Source organism: Podarcis gaigeae (assembly GCF_964106915.1).
Source record: "Podarcis gaigeae genome assembly, chromosome: W".
NCBI classification, from domain to species: Eukaryota; Metazoa; Chordata; class Lepidosauria; order Squamata; family Lacertidae; genus Podarcis; species Podarcis gaigeae.
The window spans coordinates 16,720,187-16,747,579 of record NC_139695.1 but is presented as its reverse complement, the minus strand read 5'-3'; the positions used below and the strand labels follow the sequence as shown (position 1 = coordinate 16,747,579).

Below are 27,393 nucleotides of genomic sequence, written 5' to 3'. Positions count from 1 at the left end.
GCTGCCACGAGGACTTGGCTGACTGCCATGGGAAGTGACCTTGGAGACATCCTGCCCGGCCTCTCTGGCTCTCCTCGGACAGGACCGACGTAGGATGTAATCCACATTAAGCAGAGATATGGGGCGGTAGTTCTTAAGTTGTGTCTTCTCAGACTCAATTTTCGATATAAGTGTAATGTAAGCTTTCTTCCACGACTCTGGTGCTTTTTCCCCCTCCAAAATTCCATTACAAACTTCCTTTAGTGGTTGAATTATCCACTCTTTCAAAGATCTATAATATCTTGAAGTTAAACCGTCCGGCCATGGAGATTTACCCAGTTGCATATTCTGGATAGCACCTTCTACCTCCTGTTCCATTATTTTCTAGTTCAACATTAACTTATTTTCTTGAGAGATTTTTTGTAGTCCATTTGTTTTTAAAAATTGATCTATATCAATCTCTTTCTGTGGCCCTTGTGTATATAATTGTTTAAAGTATCTCTGGAAACATTTTCTAATCTCCACTGGATTCTGTATATTCTTTCCTTCCACTTCCAAATTTGTAATGGTATTAAGTTTTTGTCTATTTTTCATTTGCCAGGCTAACAATTTCCCTCATTTATTAGCCGATTCAAATGTCTTTTGTCTCATCTGTTTAATTTTCCACTCTATTTCCTGATTCATCATTTTCATATATTGAACTTGATGTAGCTTTATTTCTCTCAGAATCTCTTGTGATTTTGGTTTCGCTCTCAGTTTCTTCTCACCTTTTATTTTCTCCAAAATTTTATCTTTTTTCTCATTTTGAGTTCTCCTCTTTATTGCATTCTGTTGAATAAGAAACCCCCTCATAACCTCTTTACTTGCGTCCCAGATTACTCTTTTTTCAACGGTAGTATTCATATTTATCTCAAAATAACCTCTCGAAGTTTTTTGGGCCTTCTTGGTAACCTCTTCGTCTCTAAACAAGGTGTCATTCATCCTCCATCTGAAGGAGCCAGTTGGTGTTAGTTTCATCTCCATTTTCACAGCATTATGGTCGGAGCACGTTTTAGGACAAATTTCCACTTTTCTAGTCTTTGGAGCCAGTCCTCTAGTTATCCAAAGTCCTCTAGTTACCCAGGATCCTCTCTGATCACTGCCCTTTAGTTTTGGAAATAAAAAATGAAGCAAAGGGACAATATAGGTGGAGGATGAATGAACACCTATTCGAAATCGAAGAGGTGACTGAAAAGGCCAAAAGTATTCTGAAAAATTACTTTGATTTAAATCTGAATAGGGATACCCCCATAGATATAGTATGGGACGCCGGCAAGGCAGTCCTAAGGGGCTTTTTAATACAACAAAATAGTCATAGAAGGAAACTAACGGAACAAAAGAAAGAGGACATCCTTTCCCAGTTAAAAGATTGTGAGAGGAAACTGACTATAAACCCGGGAGACGAAAGGATTAACCAAACCTCTAAAATGCTGCAGTCACAATATTCAGCCTTATTAAACCAAGAGGTAGAATGGAGAATTAAATTTATGAAGCAGAAATACTTTGAGTCAGCAAATAAAACGGGGAAGCTACTTGCATGGCAGTTAAGAAAAAGGAATAAACAAAATGTGATTAATAAATTAATAATGGAGGATAAGACTATAGAAGACCCAGATGAAATAGAAAAAAGGTTTATCCAATTCTTTGAGAAGCTGTACGAAAAAGGAGAAGAAGACAGTGTAGAAATAGGAAATTACCTGGATCAATGTGGAGGGAAATACCTAACAGAAGAGGATAGTGCACAATTAAATAAGAAGATTACAGTAGATGAGATCAAGGAGGCTATTAAGAGGATGAAGCCCGGAAAGGCCCCCGGACCGGACGGTCTGTCCTCTAAATATTATAAAACGTTAGGGGAATACCTAGCTCCGGTGCTCACGGAAGTTATTAACAATATCTTCCAAGGAGGGAGGACCCCTGATTCTTGGAAAGAGGCATATATCACCTTAATACCAAAAACGGAAATTGAAAAAACAGATATAAGAAACTATAGGCCAATCTCTCTACTTAATAGCGATTATAAGATCTTTGCAGATATTTTGGCAAATAGACTTAAGAAGTATTTAAAGAACTATATCCATAAAGACCAAGCGGGATTCCTCCCTAATAGGCAACAGAAAGATAACGTCCGGCACATTTTAGACATTATTGAATATTTAGACATGAGGACAGACATCCCGGCAGCCTTGATTTTTATTGATGCCGAAAAGGCCTTCGATAATGTTTCTTGGAAATTTCTACTACAATGTATGAAAACGGTAGGAATAGAAGGTCCTTATATGGAAGGCATAAAGGCAATATACTCAGGGCAACGGGCCAGGTTGATTATTAATAACAATCTCTCCAAGTCCTTTATGATTATGAAAGGTACAAGACAGGGATGTCCATTGTCACCCCTGTTATTTATCATGGTTTTGGAAGTAATAGCAAATAAAATAAGGGAAACATCAAATGTAAGGAGGATAAGAATCGGAGAAAAAGAGTATAAATTAAAGGCTTATGCTGATGATTTGGTCTTATCTTTAGAGAACCCAGTGGATAGTGCCAGTAGTGTAATAGAACTTCTAGAGGAATTTGGTAAACTGTCAGGATTTAAACTAAATAGGAAAAAAACTAAAATTTTAATAAAGAACCTGGATGAGCATGTTAAAATTCAGCTGGAGCAAAAAATAGGTATTAAGGTCGTGAATAAGGTAAAATACCTGGGAATTTGGATATCCCCGAAAAATATAAATTTAGTGGAAGACAATTATAACAAGGTGTGGCAAGAAATTAACAAATTTCCACTTTTCTAGTCTTTGGAGCCAGTCCTCTAGTTATCCAAATTTGGTCAATTCTTGTCCATGTCATTTTGGCTTCAGAGAAGAAAGTTCCCTCTCTACCCAAGGGGTTCTTTGTTCTCCAAATGTCAACTAAGTCCATATTGTCAGTCATCTCAAAAACGGTTTTTGGTAGTCTGCCGTCCTTGGTAACTACCTGTCTCTGTGCCTTGTCCATATTTGTAGATACCACTCCATTCATATCTCCCATCATGATGATATTATAGTCCAGATAGTCCAACAAGGTCTCATGCAACTTTTTAAAGAATTCAGATTTCCCCTCATTTGGTGCATAAACTCCTACTATCAAAAATTTCTCTCCTTGTGTTTGAATTTCAATTGCCACAAATCTTCCTTGATCATCTTTGAAGATAAATTTCGGTGATAGGCTCTCTTTTGCATAAATCACTACTCTTTTTTTAACTTTGTCCGATGAGATAAACTCTTGACCCAATCTTTTATTAATCAATACTTTTCTGTGTAGCCTTATCACATGTGTTTCCTGTAAACAAATCAAGTCCAATTGTTCCTTTTTTAATAAATGAAAGACTTTTTTTCCTTTTCTGTGGGGAGTTAAAACCATTAATGTTCCAACTTAATAGTTGCAGAGCCATGATGTAGTTACTTTGCTTTTCCTCCAACTGCACCCAGTGTTTGTTCTTGTTCTGTCGGTGGTATCACTTTCTCTGAGTTGTCCAATCCAAAAGGTAGTGTTGCTATGTCTAGTATTCCTGTTTTTAGTGCTCTTGGCTCTTCTCCAGATTCTTTCTGCAGGTCTTCTCCGTGATCTTTCAAAAATCTTTCTTTATCGTCCACTGATCTTATTTTTATCTTTCTTCCTTTAAAGCTAAAGGATAGGCCTTGGGGAAATTCCCACCTGAAGACAATTCTATTACTTCTCAGCAGGGCAACCAGATCTCCGTAGTTGGACCTAAGATCCAGAAGGTATTTCGGGATGTCTTTAAATATCTCCACTCTTGATTGATGTATTTCCAAGGTCTTCTGAAAATGCAGACTCAAGATTTTATCTCTCTCCTCTTTTGTTCGGAGGGTGATCAAACAGTCTCTCACCCTGTTCTCCCCCCCCCTTCCAAGCCTAAAAGCACTTACTATCTAAAAGTCTTGATTCTCTGAATCTAGGTTCCAAAAGTCTGCAAATTCCTGCATAAGAAAGTCACTTAGGTTGTCTTTCTCAAGTTCAGGTACGGCCCTGATCCTCAAGTTTGTTTGTTTTTCCTTCAATTCAATCATAGACAACATTGACCTATGGTCCTCGAGTTGCCTACATATCGGTGGTATCTTCTGCTTTTTCCTTTGCTTCTTCAGCTGTCTTTCGGGTCAAAGTAGATTCCTGTAGCAATTTCTCAATAGTTTCTGTATTAGTATTCACCTTCTGTCCCAAATTATTAATGCTTGTAGTGTTTTGATCAATTTTAGTTGATGCTTCAGCTACTTGTTTACTTAATTTTTCCAAAGATTCATTGATTTTGCCTAATGCCAGAGCTAAAACATCTTCAGATACCATTCCTTTTGACTTAAGTTGAACAGATGCTGCCCCTGGTGGTGCAGAAGGGCCAGATGCTGATGCTCTTCGCTGCTGCCACGATTTACCAGACCTTGTTGTTTTTTCTTGAAGCAAGTCTATTTTTTCTTTTCCATCTGCCATAACACTTTAACTGGAGCCCAAGGTCAATCCCACGGCCAGAGTTTGTTTTGAAGTGGAAAATTCCCCTGGCCAGTTGTAACAATTTCAAACTTCCTCTAGGGGGACACAGTAACAGTCAATACTTGTTGCATTAAAATAACTCTTTCTAGTCCCCCATTTAACAAAATAAGCAACAGTTTCAATTTCAGTTAGTTTCAGTTACCTTAAAATCAGGAGAAACCAGACAAAAACAATGTATCTCTCTTGCAGAGTTAGCTGTCAAAAATTACATTGTCCATAAGCAGCGCGTTTCACAATGCGGCAATCTTTGACCATTTTGGTTGCCCTCCTCTGGACACGTTCCAGTTTGTCAGTGTCCTTCTTGAACTGTGGTGCCCAGAACTGGACACAGTACTCCAGGTGAGGGTCTGACCAGAGCAGAATACAGTGGCACTATTACTTCCCTTGATCTAGATGCTATACTCCTATTGATGCAGCCCAGAATTGCATTGGCTGTTTTAGCTGCCACGTCACACTGTTGGCTCATGTCAAGTTTGTGGTCAACCAAGACTCCTAGATCCTTTTCACGTGTACTGCTCTCAAGCCAGGTGTCACCCATCTTGTATTTGTGCCTCTCATTTTTTTTGCCCAAGTGCAATACTTTACATTTCTCCCTGTTAAAATTCATCTTGTTTGTTTTGGCCCAGTTCTCTAATCTGTCAAGGTCGTTTTGAAGTGTGATCCTGTCCTCTGGGGTGTTAGCCACCCCTCCCAGTTTGGTGTCATCTGCAAATTTGATCAGGATGCCCTTGAGTCCATCATCCAAGTCGTTGGGCCCAAGACACCCCACTAGTCACTCTTCTCCAGGATGAAGAGGAACCATTGATGAGCACCCTTTGGGTTCGGTCAGTCAGCCAGTTACAAATCCACTGAGTGGTAGCATAGTCAAGACCGCATTTTACCAGCTTCTTTACAAGAATATCATGGGGCACCTTGTCAAATGCCTTGCTGAAATCAAGGTAGGCTACATCCACTGTGTTCCCTTCATCTACCAGGCTTGTAATTCTGTCAAAAAACGAGATCAGGTTAGTCTGACATGACTTATTTTTCAGAAATCCATGCTGACTATTGGTGATCACAGCATTCCTTTCTAGGTGCTCACAGACTGTTTGCTTAATGATCTGCTCCAGAATCTTCCCTGGTATTGATGTCAGACTGACTGGGCGGTAATTATTTGGGTCCTCTCTTTTCCCCTTTTTGAAAATAGGGACAACATTTGCCCTCCTCCAGTCTGCCAGGACTTTCGCCTGTTCTCCAGGAATTCTCAAAGATGACTGCCAGTGGTTCTGAGATCACATCTGCCAGTTCTTTTAATACTCTTGGATGCAGTTCATCTGGCCCTGGAGACTTGAATACATCTAGACTAGCCAAGTATTCTTGTACTATCTCCTTAATTATTCTGGGCTGTGTTTCCTCTGCTGAATCATTTGCTCCAAATTCTTCAGGTCGGGCATTGTTTTCTTTATCGGAGAAGACTGAGGCAAAGAAGGCATTGAGGAGTTCAGCCCTTTCTGTGTCCCCTGTTTGCATTTCACCATCTTCTCCTCTGAGTGACCCCACTGTTTCTTTGTTCTTCCTTTTGCTACAAACATACCCATAAAAGCCTTTTTTGTTGCTTTTAACCTCTCTAGCAAGCCTGAGTTCATTCTGTGCTTTAGCTTTTCTGACTTTGTGTCTACACGTGCTGGCTATTTGTTTGAATTCCTCTTTGGTGGTTTCCCCCCTTTTCCATTTTTTGTACACATCCTTTTTTAATCTTAACTCAGTTAAAAGTTCTTTAGATAGCCACCCTGGCTTCTTTAGGCACCTTCCATGTTTCCGTCTCATTGGTATTGCCTGAAGTTGTGCTTTTACTATCTCCCTCTTAACAAACTCCCAGCCATCATGAACTCCCTTTCCTTTTACAGATAGGTAGCCGTGTTGGTCTGCCATAGTCAAAACAAAAAAAATTCCTTCCAGTAGCACCTTAAAGACCAACTAAGTTAGTTCTTGGTATGAGCTTTCGTGTGCATGCACACTTCTTCAGATACACTGAAACAGAAGTTTCCAGACCCTTCTATATAGTGAGAAGGTGGGGAGGGGTATTACTCAGAAGGGTGGTGGGAATGGGTGATTGGCAGATAGCTGTGATGAGCCTGTTGACGACTCTTAACGACTGCAATGGGTCTTACAGGAAAAAGCAAGGGGTGAGAAGGTGAAAAATGGCTTTGTCATGTATAATGAGATAAGAATCCAATGTCTTTGTTCAGACCAGGTCTCTCCATGCTTTTAAGTTTGGTGATAAGTTGCAATTCAGCAGCTTCTCTTTCCAGTCTATTTCTGAAATTCCTTTGTAGTAAAACAGCTACTTTGAGATCTTGTATAGAATGTCCTGGGAGATTGAAGTGTTCTCCTACTGGTTTCTCTGTCTTGTGATTCCTGATGTCCGATTTATGTCTGTTTATTCTTTGGCGTAAGGTCTGGCCTGTTTGTCCAATATAGAGAGCTGAAGGACACTGTTGGCATTTGATGGCATACACAATGTTAGATGATGAGCAATTAAATAGTCCTGAGATGGTATGTGTGATGTTGTTGGGGCCAGTAATGGTGTTGTCCGGGTGTATGTGGCAGCAAAGTTGGCATCTGGGTTTATTGCAGGCTCTGGTGCCAGTGTCCGTGTTAGGTCTGGTTGTAGTATTATTGTGGGTTAGGAGTTGTTTAAGATTGGGTGGCTGTCTGTAGGCAATGAAAGGTCTTCCTCCCAGAGCTTGAGAAAGAGAACTGTCATTGTCCAGGAGAGGTTGTAGATCTCTGATGATGCGTTGTACTGTTTTAACTTGGGAGCTGTATGTGATGACTAGAGGTGTTCTGTTATTTTCTTTTTTGGGTCTGTCTTGCAGCAAGTTCTCTCTGGGTATCAGTCTGGCTCTGTTGATCTGTTGTCTAACTTCATCTGCTGGGTATTTTAGTTCTAAAAAGGTTTGCTGTAGATCTCTTAGGTGAGAGTCTCTGTCTGTAGAATTGGAACAGATGCGGCTGTAACGTAGTGCCTGGCTATATACAATGGACTGTTTGGTATGTTTGGGATGGTAGCTAGAGGCATGTAGATATGTTTGTCGGTCAGTTGGTTTACAGTATAAGGTGGTGTCTATGCGCCCATCCTGTATTTTTATAGTAGTGTCCAAAAAATGTATTTCTTGCATAGATTGATTCATTGTTAGGTTGATTGTGGGGTGAAAATCATTGAATTTCTGGTGGAAGGTGTCCAGGGTCTGTTGACCATGTGTCCAGATGATAAAAATATTGTCATTGTATCACAGGTACAAGAGAGGTTTGAGTGGGTAGAAGTTTAGGAAACGTTGTTCTAAATCTGCCATGAAGATGTTGGCATATTGTGGGGCCATGCGGGTGCCCATTGCTGTGCCGCTGATCTGAAGGAACAGGTCATCACCGAATTTGAAGTTGTTGTGGGTAAGGACAAATTGGCAGAGTTTGGTGGCAAAGTCCGCTGTGGTTTTATCTGAAATGGTGTTCCTTATAGCTTGTAAACCATCGATATACTCAAGCAGCAACTTACACATGTACTTCAAGAAAAAAATTCTTCAAAATCTGGTCATAGTAACCTACTAAATCAAAGTAACGCAGTCATGAAGGGGCTAACACCCCAGAAATCCCTCCCAAATACTGGGACTCCAATAACGGATGATATGGCAGTCTGCCTGGCGGAAGCTCCTCATACACCATCGCAATGCAGTCCCCCTTCACCTCTCCTAATAGATCTGCAATCAACTACCTCGCCCTCCGTCTTAAAGAGCAATGCGCCAAACGCCCCTCATCTTGGAAATCTGTCATTGTCCTATTCTTCTATGCCTGACCTGGAGTCTTCAATCAGTGCGGCCCAGTCAGATGACTGTACATCCTCGTCCTCTGCCAGTCAACCTCTTTTGGTAGAACCTTATTTACCCGCAACCTCTTCAAGCCAATACATAAACGTTAAGGAACCCACTGTGCAAAGAGACAGCTCAGGTCTTATTGAGGACCCTGCTGGCCACATCAATCAAATTACCACCCCTTCGATACCTTCGGCAATATCACGCCTGGCGCTGTCTCAGACCCTTGGCAATGCCTCTCCCACCAGCAACCAGAGTAACTGACTAGGACATAGTCGCTCTTCAAACTGCTTTAATGTCCTATCCTGGAATGTGGCGGGATGGACGTCCAAACAGGATGGCGGGGATATGAAAGAGTTTTTAGCGAAATTCCAGATTATGGGTATACAAGAGACCTGGTGCCTAGAATCGTCACCCCCCCCCCATCCCTACTGGGCTATGACGCCTTCGTGATTCCTGCGACCAAAACACATTTGTATGGGCGCCCTAGTGGTGGCCTGGTAACATTTGTTTCGCAGGAGCTTCAACTTAATATCTCTCCTCTCTTTTGGTTAGAGAGTAATTCCATTCAAACTTTACACATCACTAACAGCCCGGTTGGGGACTTCATATGTGTAAACTTGTATAATCCATCTACCTCCTCCCCTTCTCATTCAAATCAGCTTTGGGAGGATTTAAGATTTATCCTCGATAAATCTGTGGCTGAATTTCCAAAGTCAGAGATCCTTATAATGGGGGACTTTAATGCCAGAATCGGAGCAGATTTAAGCTCTTTCACCCATAAGTCGCAATTATTCATAGAAGAGGAGTGGTTTCCTACGTGGAATTCATATGATAAGACCATCAATAGGGCTGGCATCATACTAATGGAGTTTACCATAAACTGCGGGCTGCACAGCTTGCATGGCACACCCAAAGACTGGTCCGGGGGATTCTATACGTTTCTAGGATCGAGAGGGGCAAGCGTTATAGACTACATCTGGTCCTCCTCGGCACTTAATGATAAGGCATATTGTTTCAATGTGTTCAACAGAACCGAAAGTGACCACCTTCCAATCGCCATCTCCTTCCTCCACACACAGCTGGGGCTTCCCAGCTCACTCCACCTCCAGGACCCTCTGATCTTAGCCCCCGGACGTAAGAAGTGGGATACCTACCTGGAGCAAGACATAAAAGTCCTCCTAAATTCCCCTGAGATCCTAGCCTTGAAAGCTCAGCTGTTAACAATGAATGTGAATCATTTCTCAACTTTCCAGCAAATTCTAGCCTACTTGCTTCCTTCCTTCACTCACGAAACCTCCCCGTGCGATTCTAACCTGGAAGAATCAAACTTGGTTCGACCAAGAATGCAAACAGTGCAGAAGTTGGCTTAGATTTCTCCAGTCTGATATGAAATCAGACAGCACCCAGAGCAAAATCTGCAATGGAAAGGGGGCCGTTGAATCAGACGCCATGCTACAACTCCCAGCGTGCCTAGCCGAAAGCAGAACTCCCATCCTGCATAGCCAGCAGGACTCCAACTCCCATCATTCTGAGTAGGAAGGACTGCAACTCCCATCAGGACTCTCTGCCCGCACTACACTTCCCATCATTCTGTGCTGATAGGATCTCAAATCCAAGCATGTCTATCCAGAAGGACTCCAACTTCCATCATGCCTAGGCAGCCAGACTATACCACCTCTCATACCTAGCTGATACGATCACAAACCCCATCATGCCAAACTGGCAGGACTACAACTCCTATCATGCCCAGCTGGTCGGACTCCAACTTGCCTCATGTCTAGCTGCCAGAACTCTAACTCCCATCATTGCCAGCTGATACGATTACAAATCCCATCATACCAGGGTGGATAAAAATCAATTATTTATATGTGTGTGGTTTTTTTTTTCTCTTTTGATTTAAATAGGGCTTTTTAAAAAAATTAAAAATAAATGCTTTTGGAGGAAAAATCTTTCTAAAGATCAATCAATCAATCAAGTTTGTTATTGATTGAGCCTTCGTGTGCATGCACACTTCTTCAGATATACTACCGTATTGGCCTGAAAATAAGCTGCACTTTAACTTTCCACGATCGGAATTTGGGGAAAAAGTGAGGCTTGTATTTGGGTCAATATGGTATTATTACGTTGACTATGTTATTATGGGGCTGTCTGTTGGTCTGCTTTTTTTGACGTTTTTCAACTGCTTTTATCAGATGCCTAATAATAATAATAATAATAATAATAATAATAATAATAATAGGGAACTGCCCAAAGTGGCTGGGGAAACCCCCATAATAAATTAATTATTATTATGATTATTATTATTATTCCTGGCCCAGGGCTTCTTTGACATCCCCGTCAACAACTGCTGCTGCTTCGACTGCTTTGAGTGTTTAGGAAGACGTCTCCCTCCTGCAAGCCAATTCCATCGGGCCTAGGGGGCAGGGCCCACACGTACGCTGAGCAGCTCTCTGCAGCAAGTGGCGAAAATGTTTTTAAGTGTTTTAAAAGCGTTAATTTGTTGCGCCTCAAATGGCGGCTTTTTATTATTTATTTTATTTTATTATTTTCTTTCTGTTTGGGGTGGGACAAATGTTTAGTTGGGGTGGGGATTAGTTTAATTTTAGCATAATTGTTTCTTGCTTTGTTTTTACTTTTACTTGCTTTGTTAGGTTATTGTATAGTTTGTATTTTGCTTTTTAAGGGGCGGGATCAGGGCTGCCTGGGAGTGGGTCTCAGCCAACAGAATGGCTGGGGCAGGTTCCACAGGGGCAGAAACACCAGGACACCCAATCTCAGTGATCACGGGCAGGAGGAGGAGCTACGCTAAGATCAGACCATGTCATTACCGAGGAGGCAGGCTTAGTCGTTGTTTGAGGACTATCCCTGCCTCCAGGTCTGGTCCTGACCGGATGGATACTAGAATCAGCAAGGGAAACCCACATGACCTGAAAGTGTTGCTGTGCAATGCCAGGTCAATGATGAATAAAACCACGGCCATCCACGACCTGATTGTGGATGGAAGCTTTGACCTGGCATGTGTGACAGAGACCTGGTTGGATGAAGCAGATGGGCCTGTCCTTGCTGCTGCTTGTCCACCAGGTTTCTCTTACATACAGCAACCCAGGTCATGTGGGCGGGGAGGAGGGTTGCAGTGATTTCTAGGAAGTCATTAGTTTGCACCAGGTGTCCCGTTGGGAAGACCCAGTTTTCTGAGTGAATGTTCTGGAAGTTGGGCAATAAGGGTAGCACAGGATTCCTTTTGGTGTACCAATGTCATGAATGAGCCAGCCTAGCCACCTTTCAGAGAGGGAAGTAGGCAGGAAGAGAAAGGTGAGTAAGAGAAGATTGACAGCCTGTCTTCTCAGGAAGAAATTGGAGGGGATCCAATGAGCCCCCAGAGTCACCGCTGGGGGAGTGTGTGTGATAGGATGCGGAAGCAGAAACGTAAGGGTCAGAAGTTCCATTTAAATTGGGGGAAGGGGAGGGACTCGGCAGAAGAGTCATCATAATTCATGAGGGTGGCAGCTGTGTTAATGCCGTCCTGCGTTATCTGTGTACTTGGTCAATAAATCATCCTTTCTACTGAACTACGCTCCCTGTGTGGTCGAGCTGGAGGCTGGATTCTTGATAACCGACCTCCCCGCTGCACCAAGGATTCCCTGCCCGAGCTGCTTCAGGTTGTGGCGGATATGCTCCTGGAGACACCTAGTTTGGTTGTCCTGGGGGGTTTTTAACATCCATGCCGACACGACCTTACAAGGGGCTGCTTGGGACTTTGTGGAAAGCATGGCCTCCATGGGGCTGTCCCTGAATAAGTTTGGCCCAACTCATAATCGCGGACATGCCTTAGACCTGGTGTTCACCTCTATGGATGCTGGTGATCTGACACTAAGTAAAAGTGAAACAAAAGAAGTGCCGTGGTCAGATCACTTCCTGGTGCAACTGGACTTCTCTGCGACCCTTCCCCTCTGCAGGGAGGTGGGACCAATTCAGATGGTTTCCAGAGAGTGGTAGGGGATGTTTTATCCCATGTTGGTGGCCTTTCAGCTGATTCTCTGGTGTCGCGTTGGAATGTGGGGTTAACCAGGGCTATTGACTGTCTGGCTCCGAAGTGCCCTCTCTGATTGCATGGAGCCCGGACAGCCCCGTGGTTTTCCCTGGAGCTGTTGGCAATGAAACAATTGTTGAGATGGCTAGAGCACCGGTGCCGGAAAACTCATTCTGAATCAGACTGGACATGGGTAGGGGCTCAATGTCGAGCCTACCAAGTGGCGATGGCGAAGAGGACCTTCTTCACCGCCTCTATTGAATCTGCAGAAAACAGCAGCAGGAGACTCTTTCAGGTGGTTTGCAATCTACTGGAACCACCTTCATCACCGGGGCATGGTAGGGACCCCAAGTTCTCCTGCAATGCTTTTGCAAAGTTTTTTGCAGATAAAGTCGTTCAGATTCAGAAGGAGGGAGACTCCACCATGGGAGCAGAGCTGGGGCGGGAGAGTGCGGGAGTCCTGTTACCTCCAAGAATGTGGACAGGCTGCTTGGACGAGTGAAACCAACCACCTGTCTCCTTGACATTATCCTGGCTAATAAAAGCAAGCCGGAAAGGGCTGGGCGATGGGCTCTGCGGGGTGGTGAATGTGTCCCTCTGGTCGATGATCTCCGGCGGGCTACGGACAAAGGTGAGACCTGTTTCCTAGTTCTGCTGGATCTCTCAGCGGCCTTTGATACCACTGACCATAAGATCCTTCTGGACCGCCTAGAGGGGCTGGGAGCTGGGGGCACTGTTATACAGTGCTTCCACTCCTTTCTCCTGGGCCGTGTCCAGAAAGTGGTGTTCGGGGATGAGGATTTAGACCCCTGGGCTCTCACTTGTGGGGTAACTCAAGGTTCCGTCCTCTCCCCATGCTTCTACAAGAAGCCACTGGGAGATATCATCAGAGGGTTTGGGCTGGGTGTTCATCAATATGTGGATGGTACTCAGATCTACCTTGTTCTTAAATCAGAACCAGTAAGGGCAGTGAAGGTCCTGTGTGAGTGTCTGGAGGTGGTTGGAGGATGGATGGCGGCTAAGGGATTGAGGTTGAATCCTCAAGACAGAAGTACTGTTCTTGGGGGACAGGAGGGTGGGCTCTTGTGGAGGACTCCCTGGTCCTGAATGGGGTAACTGTGCCCCTGAAGGACCAGGTGTGCAGGATGGGAATGATTTTGGACTCACAGCTGTCCATGGAGGTGCAAGTCAATTCTGTGTCCAGGGCAGCTGTCTACCAGCTCCATCTGGTATGCAGGCTGAGACCCTACCTGCCTGCTGACTGTATCGCCAGAGTGGTGCATGCTCTAGTTATCTCCCGTTTGGACTACTGCAATGTGCTCTACATGGTCACCTTTGAAGGTGACTTGGAAACTGCAATTAATCCAGAATGCAGCAGCTAGACTGGTGACTGGGAGTGGCCACCGGGACCATTTAACACAGGTCCTGAGAGACCTGCATTGGCTCCCAGTACATTTCCAACCAAGCACAATTCAAAGTGTTGGTGCTGACCTTTATAGCCCTAAACGGCCTTGGCCCAGTATACCTGAAGGAGCGTCTCTACCCCCACTGTTCAGCCCGAACACTGAGATCCAACGCCAAGGGCCTTCTGGCGGTTTCCTCACTGCGAGAAGCAAAGCTACAGGGAACCAGACAGAGGGCCTTCTCGGTAGTGGCACCTGCCCTGTGGAATGCCTTCCCATCAGATGTCTAGGAAATAAGCAACTATCCTACTTTTAAAAGACATCTGAAGGCAGCCCTGTATAGGGAAGTTTTTAATGTTCAATGCTGTATTGTGTTTTTAATATTCGATTGGGAGCTGCCCAGAGTGGCTGGGGAATGTTAGTGGTTTCAGAACTCACAGGGTTAAGGAGTTCTGGATGACGTCTGTCCATTCTGGACGCGTGACTTAGAAGGAGGGAGGAGTTGTTCCTCACTGTCTCTCTGTCTGTCTCTGTTTCCGAAGGCGACGGTAGCAGCCATGAGCGCTAGAAGTCCAGGGAAAGTCTGAAGTGTTATTTTATTGTTTTACTGCCTGAATAAACACTGTTAAATAAACACACTAAAGCCTGGGTGTGTTTGGATATTATACACCGGGAGGCAACAGCTTCGCTGTGTTTACTCTGCACTTCGTGGCGAAGGAGGGATCGGAACAGCAGAAGGCACAGCTATAAGGAAACTGCTGAGATCACTTAAAGCTGCTGCTAATTGGGGTCGTAAACCAATTAGCTACGCCACGCCTTCCTTCCTGTGGAATGCCTTCCCATCAGATGTCTAGGAAATAAGCAACTATCCTACTTTTAAAAGACATCTGAAGGCAGCCCTGTATAGGGAAGTTTTTAATGTTCAATGCTGTATTGTGTTTTTAATATTCGATTGGGAGCTGCCCAGAGTGGCTGGGGAAACCCAGCCATATGGGCGGGATATAAATAATAAATTATTGTTATTATTATAACCTGTATGCCGAGCCAGCTGTTCTGAAGTGGATCAAGGAGAACTGCACTATCGTCTCACCTGTGGCTAGGGGAGCCAAAAAGTGACCGCTGTCAGGAGGTCCTACACATGAGTAGGGGTCCGACAGAGACACATGCCCGACTGGCATGTTCTCTCCCTCCTGGTCTGCTGTTTGGGAGATTCAAAAGTGTTAGCAGTTAGTGTGACAGACTCAGCAGTGCAGCTTTTGGCTATACTACGTTTATTTACATATACACACTTGACTCAGCTCCTGCCTCTTCAGCATCAGACAGCAAAGAGAAAGAACAAAAGGACAAAAATCCTACATCACGGAAACACAGTAATAAAAACATTCTGTCTCCATCACTTCCCACAATGTGGAATGAAAACATACACTGTCATGTGATAAAAACAATCCCATGACTGCAAGACAGGGAATGAATCCTAACATCCTCCCCCGATTTGTGTACCGTGTTGTAGTCATCAGTGTAACTGCAACAAACATACAGATGTCATACACATAGTATACCCCTGTATCACCCGTTCCACCCTTGGAACTACCTGCAACTGGACTAGCCTTGGGCCTTAACATCTAGAACATTTGGTTACCCTCCTTCCATGGGACTAGAGCTCTAGCTCTGTTCCTCTCTGAGGAAACAGCGTCTACCCTTACAGCCTCTGGACATGGTTTCCCGTCCTTTGAGGACAAACCTTGTACCCCTTTCAAGACTTCGGGTTCCAAGACCTGCGTCGAGCTACTAGCTACAGCCAAATCTGTACCAGCTGTGTCAGTGGAACTCACCTTGGTATCAGACATCTGTACAAGCCTTTTCCATACCCCAGGAAGAATCTATGCTTCCTGTCTTGTGACGTCTCCACCCACATGTCAGACCCATCCGTTGGTTCCTTGGCACTGTCCCTATCAGAACCTTCATCTGATACTGAATCTGTTTCAGATTCATCATCACCAATAGGGTGCTTCTGTAAGATACCCATATTGCCTTCCCCTTTTGCTTTGTCCTAAACATCTTTGGTACACCTGATCATCTTCATGTCAGACATCAGCAATCTGGAAGATCCATGTATACACCCTGCATGAAAAAATGGTTATCAGACATAGCATCACATGTCTCTCCAACCTTTCCACCATTCCCTATGTTAACATCACAACACAGCAAACCATTTATACCATTTATACCATCTATACAATTTATACAAGGGATAGCCACCTGAAGCCTCCGGAGCACAGCGGGAGGTCCTGCTGTGCTCTGGAGGCTTCGGTTTCCTTTTGCTGAAGCTGGGAGAGCAAGACTCTCCTGGCTTCAGCAGAGAGGGAGAGCTGTGCAGCGCCCCTTCAGCGAAGCGGGAGGAGAAATGGAAGGGGCTCTGTTTCTCCTGCTGCTTCGCTGAAGGGGCGCTGAGCAGAGAGGGGGGATTTTTTTTTTTCTTGTTCTCCCCCTCTAAAACAAGGTGCGTCCTATGGCCGGGTGCGTCCTATAGAGCGAAAAATACGTCCTATAGAGCAAAAAAATAAAGGCTTTCTTCTGTTACGGAAATGAAGGTGGGGGCCACTACACGGAAACAGTTTTCCCCTTCCTCCTCAAAACCAGGGATAAGCCCAACTACCTTCGCTCACAGTCGCATAAGCACTACACTCCTACTATCAATGGGCCTCATTAAAGCAAAGAGTCTAATAGGCCAGCGCCTGAAAGACATTGAACGGCAAAACAACCTGACTATCTTAAAGAAACTGTGCCCATGGTATACCTACTTTCCCCCTTCTCATTTTGACTCTCCAGCTTCATATTTGTTTAAATTAACCATCCCAAAATACAGACGTGCCTTTACATTGGCTAGATGGGATGTTCTCCCTTCGGCCGTACTCGAAGGTCGCTACCAAAAGACCCCATTTGAAAAACGACTCTGCCCATGTGGAGATGGTAACACGGAAACAGTGTCCCACGTCTTCCTATCCTGCCCCCTTTACAAAGACCTAAGGAATGAGATTATTACTCCACTCATTCTCTCCAACCCCGGCCGTTCACCAGACATCACACTGTATTTCCTCTTATCTGATACGGATAGTCAGATAACAGAGAAGGTCGCGAGGTACATCGAAAGAGCTATGAAATTGAGGGCCACCATCTGAATGACAGACTTGTTCATCTGACGGACCTCCTTTTGCTTGTTCTTTTCTCCCTTTTATCCTTATTTCTATTTTTAATTCTTGTATAGCTGTGGCCTGTTGGCTTTGCTAATAAAGTTTTGATTGATTGATTGAAGCACTACACTACACCATAGCAATAAAATTGTATGTTTACAAGAATCAACCGTTGAAATACAAACTCCATGTGTATAAATGAAGAGACAATATTACTGTTTTATGAATGAACTCTGTATTTGTGAATCACCTAAATATCAATCAATAGGGAGCTTTAAAATTTGACAGCTAGCCAATCGGGTATTATCAAACAGTGACCTCAATTGTGCAAAGTAGGTAACCAGCAGGGAATTGCTGCAAAACCCTCCGCTCAGTCTTTGCAGGGTTGACTGAACACCCTCCTGCTGTGCAGATAATGGGGCAAGTCTATCAAATGTATCCATCCTAGTTTCAATTGCCTTAAAGTGTTACATTGTAACAAGAAGTGTCAAAAATGTATCCTTTTGGACTTGACAGCGCTGACTGGAAGAGTGCTAACCTTTGGAAAACTATATAAAATCAATGGCATAACCGATTCTCCCCATTCCAACAGCATTTTACTCCTACGAGAATGGCGGACTTGGACATCACTTTCCTCTATAATCCTCCAAGCGCGAGGTCACGAACACAACCTGGATGCCCCCTCCCACCATAATCCCCGAGGCACATATACAACACCCTCCCCAGGGAGGTGGAAAGAGAGTAACAATGGACAACAAGATGTTCACAAGGCCCATTCTCGAGAAGCCCCGAAGGGCAAGGATATGTATAGATAGCTTTATTGTTCTATGGGTGATGGGTACTTAAGAGGTGTCTGGAACTGAATCTGATAACAGGCAAGTTGAGGAACTCATGCAACCTCACAATTGTGGGAATGTTTAGGGATGCAGGAGAGGATATATTGTTTGATTATATCCTTTCCAACTTGTGTTAACAAGTTCTACAATTTAGCAGAGTAACATTCCCTTTTTTAAAAGCTTGCACAGCGGATGCATTTGCTCAGGCTCGCTAAAGTTTTGTTGGTAATTTCCCCTTTAGTCCCTCATAAAAAGATAGACACGACACAATCTTCTATAAAAGTATAAAAAGAGTTTACTCATACATTCTGTTCACAAATGGATCCCAGAAGGCAGACTTAAGTTACAAAAGTAATATACACCTGGAATCTATCCCATAAGGAGACAGCTTCTTTGTCCTCTCTTGGCTACAAGCCAAGAGAGCATCTTAGGGTAAGCAGATGTTGCTTCTTCGACAAATGTGGTCAGAGAGAGAGAGAGAGATGGCTGACCAGTCCTGCTCTTTTGTTACCTGGGCAGGTGAGGTCATGCCCACCTCTAGTCACATGCAGAGGAAGTCTGTCGCAGCCTAGGAGAAACAGGAAGTTCTGGCTGGCTGGTCCAGACACCCCCTTTTATGTCCACTCTAGGATGTTGTACTTGACTGCTCTTGTGTTTCACATCCCACAACAATCACATCCCACAAGTAATCTGTGCTTGTCCTTCAGAAGATAATTCAAGGCAAAAATCTTTGGTGTATTGTAAATATCTTAACACTCTTTGAATTCCTTTCCATGCATTTACACTAGGTTTTGAAGCTTCTCTGCTGAGTAAGTTAACAGCGTAAGCAATGTCTGGTCTACTCCATTGCGAAAGATGAAGTAAGCTTCCCAGTGCTGACTGAAAGATTTCAGCACGCTTGAATTCAGCACTATCCTTGAACTCATTGTCTTTTACAAAACCCATTTCCATTGGTGTTTTAACACCTGCACACTCCGTCATGCCAAACTTTTTCAACATTTGCAATATCTTGCCTTTTTGATTCAGTAGAAAACTGCCATTTTTGGTCCTATCTATCTGAACACCAAGATAGACCTTCACATCACCAAGATTCTTAACTTTGAAGTGTTTATTTAACTCTTTGGCTAGTTTTTTTTTACTTGTTCTTGTGTCTTTGAAGTATAAATCAGGTCATCTACATAAACAAGCAAAGATTCTTGAGCATCTCCTGAACCTCTGAAATATAAGCAATTGTCAGCCTTGCTCCTGCTAAAACCAATGCCTGCCAAAACGTCATTCAAACACTCATTCCAATTATGAGCAGATTGCTTGAGTTCATAAATAGATTTATGTAGTTTCCATACCTGATTTGATTTACCAACTTTCAATCCTGGCGGTAGCTCCATATAGAGCTCTTCAGCCAAGTCTGAATGAATATAAGCTGTAGAGACATCAAATTGATTCACTTTGAACCCTTTCTGAGCAGCAACTGCTAATAGTGCCCGTAGGGTTTCACTCCTTGAAGTGGGTGCATAGACTTCGGAATAATGTAACCCCTTTCTTTGCGTAAAACCTCGAGCTACAAGCCTTGCTTTGTACTCTGGTTTCCCCATCGCTGTTGTCTTTATCCTGTACACCCACCTACAACTTACTGCCTTGGTACCTTCTGGCAGTTTGGTGATGGAAAACACACCCAGTTCTTTCATAGAATTCAACTCTTTTTGCATGGCCTCACGCCACCTACTGGCCTCCTCCTGGGGTAATTGCTCAACCTCCTCAAAACCTTCAGGTTCGCAATTTGCCAAACCAGCCCAAACACTAATAGCTTGGTACCTTTCAGGAGGTTTACCTTTGTTGGTACGCTTGGAACGCCTTAACAGTTCCTGTGATGTTCCTTCAGTTTCCCCCTCTGACCCAGAATCACTAGTCGTCACCTGTTTGTCACTAGTAGTTGAAGAACTTTCTGATTCTGACTTTACACGTCTCTCTTGCTGTACAGGTGAACTTTTAGAGCTAGAAGATTCTGACTTTACAGACTTGGGTGAACTAAACGATTTCTGACCCTCGTCCTCAGACTCAAATTCCTCAGCCTGTTCTGGAACTAATACCTGCCCTGGGGCCTGAGTTTCATTGTTACTGTTCACCACATCAAATAGTATGTCAGGATTTCCATGAATTTTATTCCAACCATCCTGTTCACAAAATTCCGCACTTCTGCTGATTGTGATTTTTGTTTGATTGCCTTCTACATTCACAAATCTCCAACCTTTTGTGTTTGCTTGATAACCACAGAAAAACATTTCTTTAGATCTAGGATCGCCTTTCCTACGTTGTGCCCTAGGCACCAGCACATAAGCACGACATCCAAAAACTCTTAGATGATCAATTTCTGGTTTTTTCCCAAATAGCATAAAGTAAGGAGTGTTGCCTACTGTGCTATTGTACACTCTGTTAAAAGTATAATTCGCATACAGTGCAGCTTCAGCCCAAAAACGCTGTGGAAGTCCAGAATCAAACAGCAAAGCAGCGATGGCTTCCTGTAATGTTCGAAATTTTCTTTCGGCAACTGCATTCTCCTGTGGTGAATAGGGATTGGTAAGTCTATGAACTATACCTTTCCTTTTTAACCACGTCTCCAGCGTGTGGTTCACATATTCCCCACCATGATCTGATTGTATTTTACACACCCTGGTGTCAAATTTACATTCGACTTCTTCAATCCAATCCATCAGGATGGAAGCTGCTTGTGATTTTTCTTTCAGAAAGAAAACCCAACTAGCCCTTGAAAAATCATCCACCAAAATTTGCATAAATCTCGCACCTCCAAGCGATTTGACTGGCATAGGGCCACACACGTCTGTGTGCACAAGTTCAAAGGGTTTCTTGCTTACTCTATCAGATCTAGGATAGTTACATGTCTTAACCTTAGCATGTTTAGAAGCACAACAATCCAGAAAATTTGGACAGGGTTTAATGTTACACTCCTCAGCTAAATCTGGCATCTTGCTTACATACTTAAAGTATATATGAGCTAACCTTCTGTGTAGTAGATGTGCACAACCTGTATGAGGAGCCTTATTTACACACTTAGCTTGCGCTTCACCTGTTGAACATCTACCTGCTGCTAACTGCTCTTCATCCAAAACAAAAAGCCCATCCTCACAGGGAATTTTAACTAGCTCCTTCCCCTGTTTCGAAATGGTGCACACATCATTTTCAAACTCAACCTTAAAACCACTTTTTACCAGGCATGACACACTCAAAAGTCCATTCTTCATTCCTGGAAGAACGAAAACAGGAAAGTTAGTTTGCAAACAATTAACATAAATTGTGCCTTTAAGCTTCATTTCTCGTTTACTATTGTCTGCTATAGTCACAGTTTTTGCAACTGGCAATGTCTTGCAGTTCATCAAGCTGCCACTAGATGTCGCTGGAACTAAACTGTGACTTGCTCCACTGTCAATTATCCACTTCAAGGTTTGTTGGCTCCTTTTAGGACTCTGTTGTGCTGCCATTGCAGATAGTCCCTTATCAGCACCTGCTCCCCCTCTGGATCGTTGATTCTTGTAGTTCTCACGTCGTCTTCCCCTGTAGCTCCGGAAACTGGCCTTGGACTGTTGAAATTCCTGTTGCTTTTCTGGACACTTTGCTATCAAATGAAACCTGCTGCCACATCGAAAACATGACTTGCTGGCCATAGCAGACACTTGTGAGGCTTCCTTACAGCTCTGCCTGCTAGTTCCCCCATGCTGGGAATTATCTGAACATCCAACCCTTGGGGTATTTGAATTATCAATCCGTTTTTGATGATGTTGATATTCTTGCTCACACAATCTACCAGTCACATAATTCATATTCAGCTGGTCCTCTGGCAAAACTTGTAAAGTTAGTACTAAGTTTTCAAACCCTGCATGCAGGCTGCTAAGCAGAGTATAAACTTTAATATTTTCAGGAAAATTCACACCTAGAGATGACAGTCGGTTGAAATACTCAGTCATCAGTGACGTGTGTTCAACCACACTATCCCCTGGCTTCAGTTTCAACTCATACAAAGCACATATAATGTTCACCTTCTCTCCGGGCGTGGCTCTATGGTGAATTCGCCTAAGAGCTTCCCAAATTTCAAATGCAGACCTTAAATTTTCCACATGAGGTAATTGGGAATCGTCTATCGATACCATCAACATGCATCTAGCTTTAGTGTCCATTTTATCATGTTCCCTGTTCTGAGCGTGTGCAACAGCCTGTTGCTCTGCTGTGGCATCTGCTGCAACAGCCACAAACGGCTTTCGCCTCTGGACATAGTCAGCCCACACTTCTTTGGCTTCCAACCAGACTTGAGCCCTCTTAGACCACTGCACGTAATTAGCAGAGTTCAACTTTGTAAAGGGAACCTGGAAATTTTCCACTGCCATTCTTGGGGTCTGCTGCTACTCCCTCTGTGTGCCCTTGCTTCTCTTTCCCCTTGGGATTTGTTTTACTCACTTTTCAGACGCCTCCAGCCTCCTCTGAAGCCTTTTAAACTTTTTTCCCTCCGTCTCTTCACTAGCAACCTACCACCGTCCTCTGTTTTTATTAACAAAACAAAAACACAACGGGAGGTCAAGCTAGCCTTTTGCAGCTAATGAAGCTGTAAATCTTCACTTACGCAGCTCTCTCAACTTTCTGCAGCCTCTCAGTTCCTTTAAGAGCTGGATTTACGACCAAGCCGGTCTTCTCTCATCCGAAAGCTGCTTTCACTTTCTCTGCACACAATACAGCTGTAGAAACGTAGAAGGATCCATAACCTAAGAGAGTCTGTATACTGGTCCAGTAAACGCTTCCGCTGTGCAACCAGAAACAGTTCTCTTTGCAGAGCATTAATTAAGTCCAGTGCAGAGATTCTTGTTGCAGTACAAGCTTCAGAGTCTCAGCAGCAAAGAAATAACGACACAGGGAAGCCTGTCTTTCCAAAGACAGGTTTATTGCAGAAAGATAACAGAAACACCTCCGGAGCTTTCAGACATTTTTGCTTCACGCCCCGCAGGCAGAGAAAACAAACACTCTTTATATACTGAGCAACTTAACGAGCTTGACTACTTAAAGTCACATGACATTGCTAACTTGCCAGCGTCTTAGGTTTCACACCCTAACAGACTTAAGTTACAAAAGTAATATACACCTGGAATCTATCCCATAAGGAGACAGCTTCTTTGTCCTCTCTTGGCTACAAGCCAAGAGAGCATCTTAGGGTAAGCAGATGTTGCTTCTTTGACAAATGTGGTCAGAGAGAGAGAGATGGCTGAGCAGTCCTGCTCTTTTGTTACCTGGGCAGGTGAGGTCATGCCCACCTCTAGTCATATGCAGAGGAAGTCTGTCCCAGCCTAGGAGAAACAGGGAGTTCTGGCTGGCTGGTCCAGACACCCCCTTTTATGTCCACTCTAGGATGTTGTACTTGACTGCTCTTGTGTTTCACATCCCACAACAATATCCCCTCCCTCCCTGTGACATGTTGGTGATTTATCAATGATGTATCGATGATGCTTCTGGAAAGGTATTATGGGAAGGGAAGGAAGGTTCTTACCCTGTGTGGGGGGGAACCTGCGCAACAATAAAGATTGAGGTCTACTGACTGCTGATTTGCTCCATTTCTTGGCTGGTACTTCCTTCTTTGCTGACCACATAGACCCACGGGGGCTTGCACCCTGATGAGCTGGGCTGCAGAGCATCCTCGCACACAGAATTTTCCTTAACACTTCACTCAATAGGTTGTCAGTCTTCCATCCACTGAGATCCACTATGTGCTGCATCCCTAATAAGCAAAGTCTTTCCCCTTGCCTAGTGGTTGCTACTAGCCAAGACAACTACTTGCTAGGAGGACAACCACTATTTTTCAAAAGCCAAGCCACCCCCTACTTTCAAAAATTTTGATAATTCTATGGCAGTTAGCTGTACAAAACATTTTTTTGAAGAAAATGTGGGGTAGCCCCTAAATGTTGAATGGTCACTTTAAAATGTGAAGGTTCATTATTGCTTCACAAGTTGTGTATATCTTTAAGGGCCAGGGCCAGGGCAAATAACCAGACCCAGTCTTACAGCTGTGAAACATAGCAGGTGCTGCTGAGTTGTGTTAATCAAGTTGTGTCAGCAATTGGGTATAGTAAGTATATAAGGAGCAGCACCTAGCTCTCCCATTACCCTGGGGGATGGGTTGGTGGTTGGGTCTGGTTTGTTGTTGGTGTATTTAGTGTATAAGGAGTTTTTGTTTTTGTTATTAAAACCTTGTTTAAGTTACTTTTGAGTCCCTTCTTAATGCATGGTCTCCCCAGTACGCTCTCTGCAGCACTACTAAACTGCAAATAGCCAACACTAATAAGCAAAGGATTTTACGTATACGTACTAAAAAAAGCAGACCATAAATTTTGTGATATTAACATGCAAAAATAAAGATTTAGTTGCAGTGGACAAAAATTTAATTAAATTAATGTATACTACAAGTGAGCAAATTATGACGTGTCTAGCAGCTACTAAACCTCATTAGTAATACTACTAACAACAGCAGCAGCAGCAGCAACATGTATATATACATACACACCCCACCTGTCTGGCTGGGTTTTCCCAACCACTCTGGGCAAGATGTTGATATAACAAGATGTTGAAAACATTTGTTCACAAATATATGTGGAAAACAAAGGAACTACATGTTTCAAAGCTTTTTCACCTAACTTATAATCAGCAAAAACCTTCAACCAGAATTGGTACAGTCTACATTCTTTGAAAAATGATTTCAATGAACCATCACAAGTCACGTCAACAAGCGCATCTTGCTCTTCCGCAGATAGTTGTTAGTTGTAAATCACCACATTCAAAAGGATTCCTTATACATGAGTTTTCAGGATTTGTTGCAGGGATGTAATCTCTGAAGCTAGTTGTTAAATCACACAGGTGCTCAGTGATGTAATGTTTTACTTCTGGTATCAAAGCTTTGTCAATGGCCTCCAGAAATGTCTCCAGTGTTGAGATGTTAGTGAGGCTACCACCTTCTACTCAGCTTGCCAGAAGCATAATTTTTAAATCACTGCCTGAGTCTTATCTTCAGTGTAAAATCACTACCTTGAAGGCTTGTGTTGAGAGTGTTCAAGTACATGAAAATGTCTGCTAAGTAGGCTACCATAGGCTTGGGAGGCAACTGGGGAAGGGCTGAGGCTGAGGGTGCTATGCACACTGGCTGACAGGCTCTGTCACATGTGGCTGTTGTAAACATGCCCATATGGTCCTCAGCAGCTCCCCTCCTTCAGGCTCTGACCCACCCCACCCAGGTAGGCTGTCTGACTGTATCCTTCCAAATGATTTGTGGTTCAAAAGATGAAATTTCCCTTCCCCAAGCACTTTAGTCCCTCTGTAATATTATTATTATTATTATTATTATTATTATTATTATTATTATTATTATTATTATTATTATTAATAATAATAATAATAAATTATTTATACACTGCCCTCCCCGGCCAGAGCCGGGCTCAGGGCGGCTAACACCAATAAAATCACAGTAAAAACATAATTGGGGGGGGGACCAATTTAAAATACAGGCTAAAATGCAATTTTAAATGCAGCCTCATTTTAAAAGTAGCCGATAGATCAAGACCATAAGGGGAGGGAAACATAAGGGTCAGACTGAGTCCAAACCAAAGGCCAGGCGGAACAGCTCTGTCTTGCAGGCCCTGCGGAAAGATATCAAGTCCCGCAGGGCCCTAGTCTCTTGTGACAGAGCGTTCCACCAAGTTGGGGCCATTATTTTTTTATTACATTTATATATCACTTTTATCTTCCAGGAATCTCAAGGTTGTATACATAGAATCATAGCATTGGAGAGGACCCCCAAGGGTCATCTACTCCAACCCTCTGCAATGCAGGAATCTCAACTAAAGCATCCATGGCAGCTAGCCATCCAACATCTGCTTAAAGGTTCTCCTCCTCAATGGGAATAGCAATGATTTACCGTATTTTTCGCTTCATAGGACGCACCTGACCAAAAGAAACATCAAGTTATTAGAGCAGGAAAACAAGGGGGGGGGGGGAATTCTGACTCAAATGTTGTACTAAACTATTTAAAACAGCAAAGTGGGTGGCTCCTGTCCACTTTGCTGCTTTAAAGCGAGCCACGGTATATAATGAAGAGAATGGGAAAAGGACAGACATTCCATTATAATGTAGCTGTTTTCATTATCACTGGGAAGTCAGTATTGGCAGCAGTCACAAAAACTAAAATTTGAGCATTTTACTGTTATTAATCAAGAATATTAATAGTCAGGGAGAGAAACCAGGGCTGTGCAAATGAGAAGTGCTTGGAGTATGGAGGAACAGCAAAGAGATCAAATGATTGTGCTCCAGTTCCTAAATCTGTGAAGTTTTCTCAAAACAGGCATGGTTGTTTTGAAAGGAAAATTCAAAATGGAGTGACTGAGCAAAGAACAGAGGAGGAAAAGAGGGCAGATAAATAGCTTCCATTCAATAACAAGAGAACACAATGTTTTTGGTTTGGTATAGGTGGACTGAACTTGTAAGAATTTGTATAATGAATTATAGATTTGGAGTGGAATATCAGTGCCTCTTTTCAGCAATAAAGATTAGCTGCTAGGAACATGGTCCACACACAAACATACAGGATGTCTGGTTATAGTTGTGCAGTTTAAACTATCCCTGAGCCAGATGACTGCTCCATTTTAGCTGAGCTCACTGTTACTGGTTTGCGGAGATGCTTTGCATGTATTTATGACTATTTCCGCAAAACTGCTACTTGAAGAAATCCCCAAACTTAATATTTTTATACTTCAAATGGAGATCAGAATCCAGTTAGGCAATCAAGCCTTTGCAGTTGAATTAGGAGGCACTGAGAGTGAAATATACTCAGAGTCGCAAAGTGATTTCATGCTCTTTATTCAGCTCATAGCGGTGAGGAGGAATGAATGAAAGTCCCCTCAAAGAATCTGCTTTATATACATTATTTACACAATGGGCTGCACATGATTGGCTAATTCCGGAATTCTACTGTAAGCCAATCAGGTTGTGGATTCACTTCTATCTGGAGCATGATTGGGTCGTTCCTGCCAACCAATCATATTGCTGCATTGTTCTAGGACCAATCAGACTGCTGCATTCTGAATCCTATTGTTCTAGGACCAATCAGACTGTTGCAGTTTGGATCCTATTCAACTCAGTACATAACACCCCTCCCCTCTAAGTTCCAGTCCTGCCCGGGAGGTCGCATTCATAGTCCTCAAGGTACGCCGGCGGCCTACGTGTGCGTTGCGGCCTGTGGTGTTCCCTGGTCCGGGGTTCAGGTTCTGGCTCGTGTTCCAAGGATGCTGGCTGTGATGGGGCTGTTTGGTCTGGTGCAACCTGCTCGCTCAGTCGTAGTTCTGGTTCTGGTGTCCTTTCGGCCTCACGGGTCCTCTCTGTATTTACTGATTCTGCCTCTCCTGCTTGCCCCTGCTGCTCTACGGGCCTCACTGCCCCACTGTTCCCTTGGGACTCCTCTGACCTGTCCTCCTCCTCCTGGTT

General features: G+C 43.5%; 1 long non-coding RNA gene and 1 pseudogene across 2 annotated transcripts in view; both read right to left on the bottom strand.

Moving 5' to 3' along the window:
- The window catches only part of LOC310836045 (NALCN channel auxiliary factor 2 pseudogene), an 82,112-nt pseudogene that overhangs the window by 19,205 nt on the left and 35,514 nt on the right, over positions 1–27,393 (bottom strand). The gene's annotated exons all lie outside the window — the stretch shown is intronic.
- Positions 3,659–4,138, bottom strand: LOC310836023. Its single transcript, XR_014559842.1, has 2 exons — positions 3,909–4,138; positions 3,659–3,813 (listed from the first exon to the last, which is right to left on the bottom strand). It is a non-coding gene; the product is annotated as an uncharacterized lncRNA (long non-coding RNA).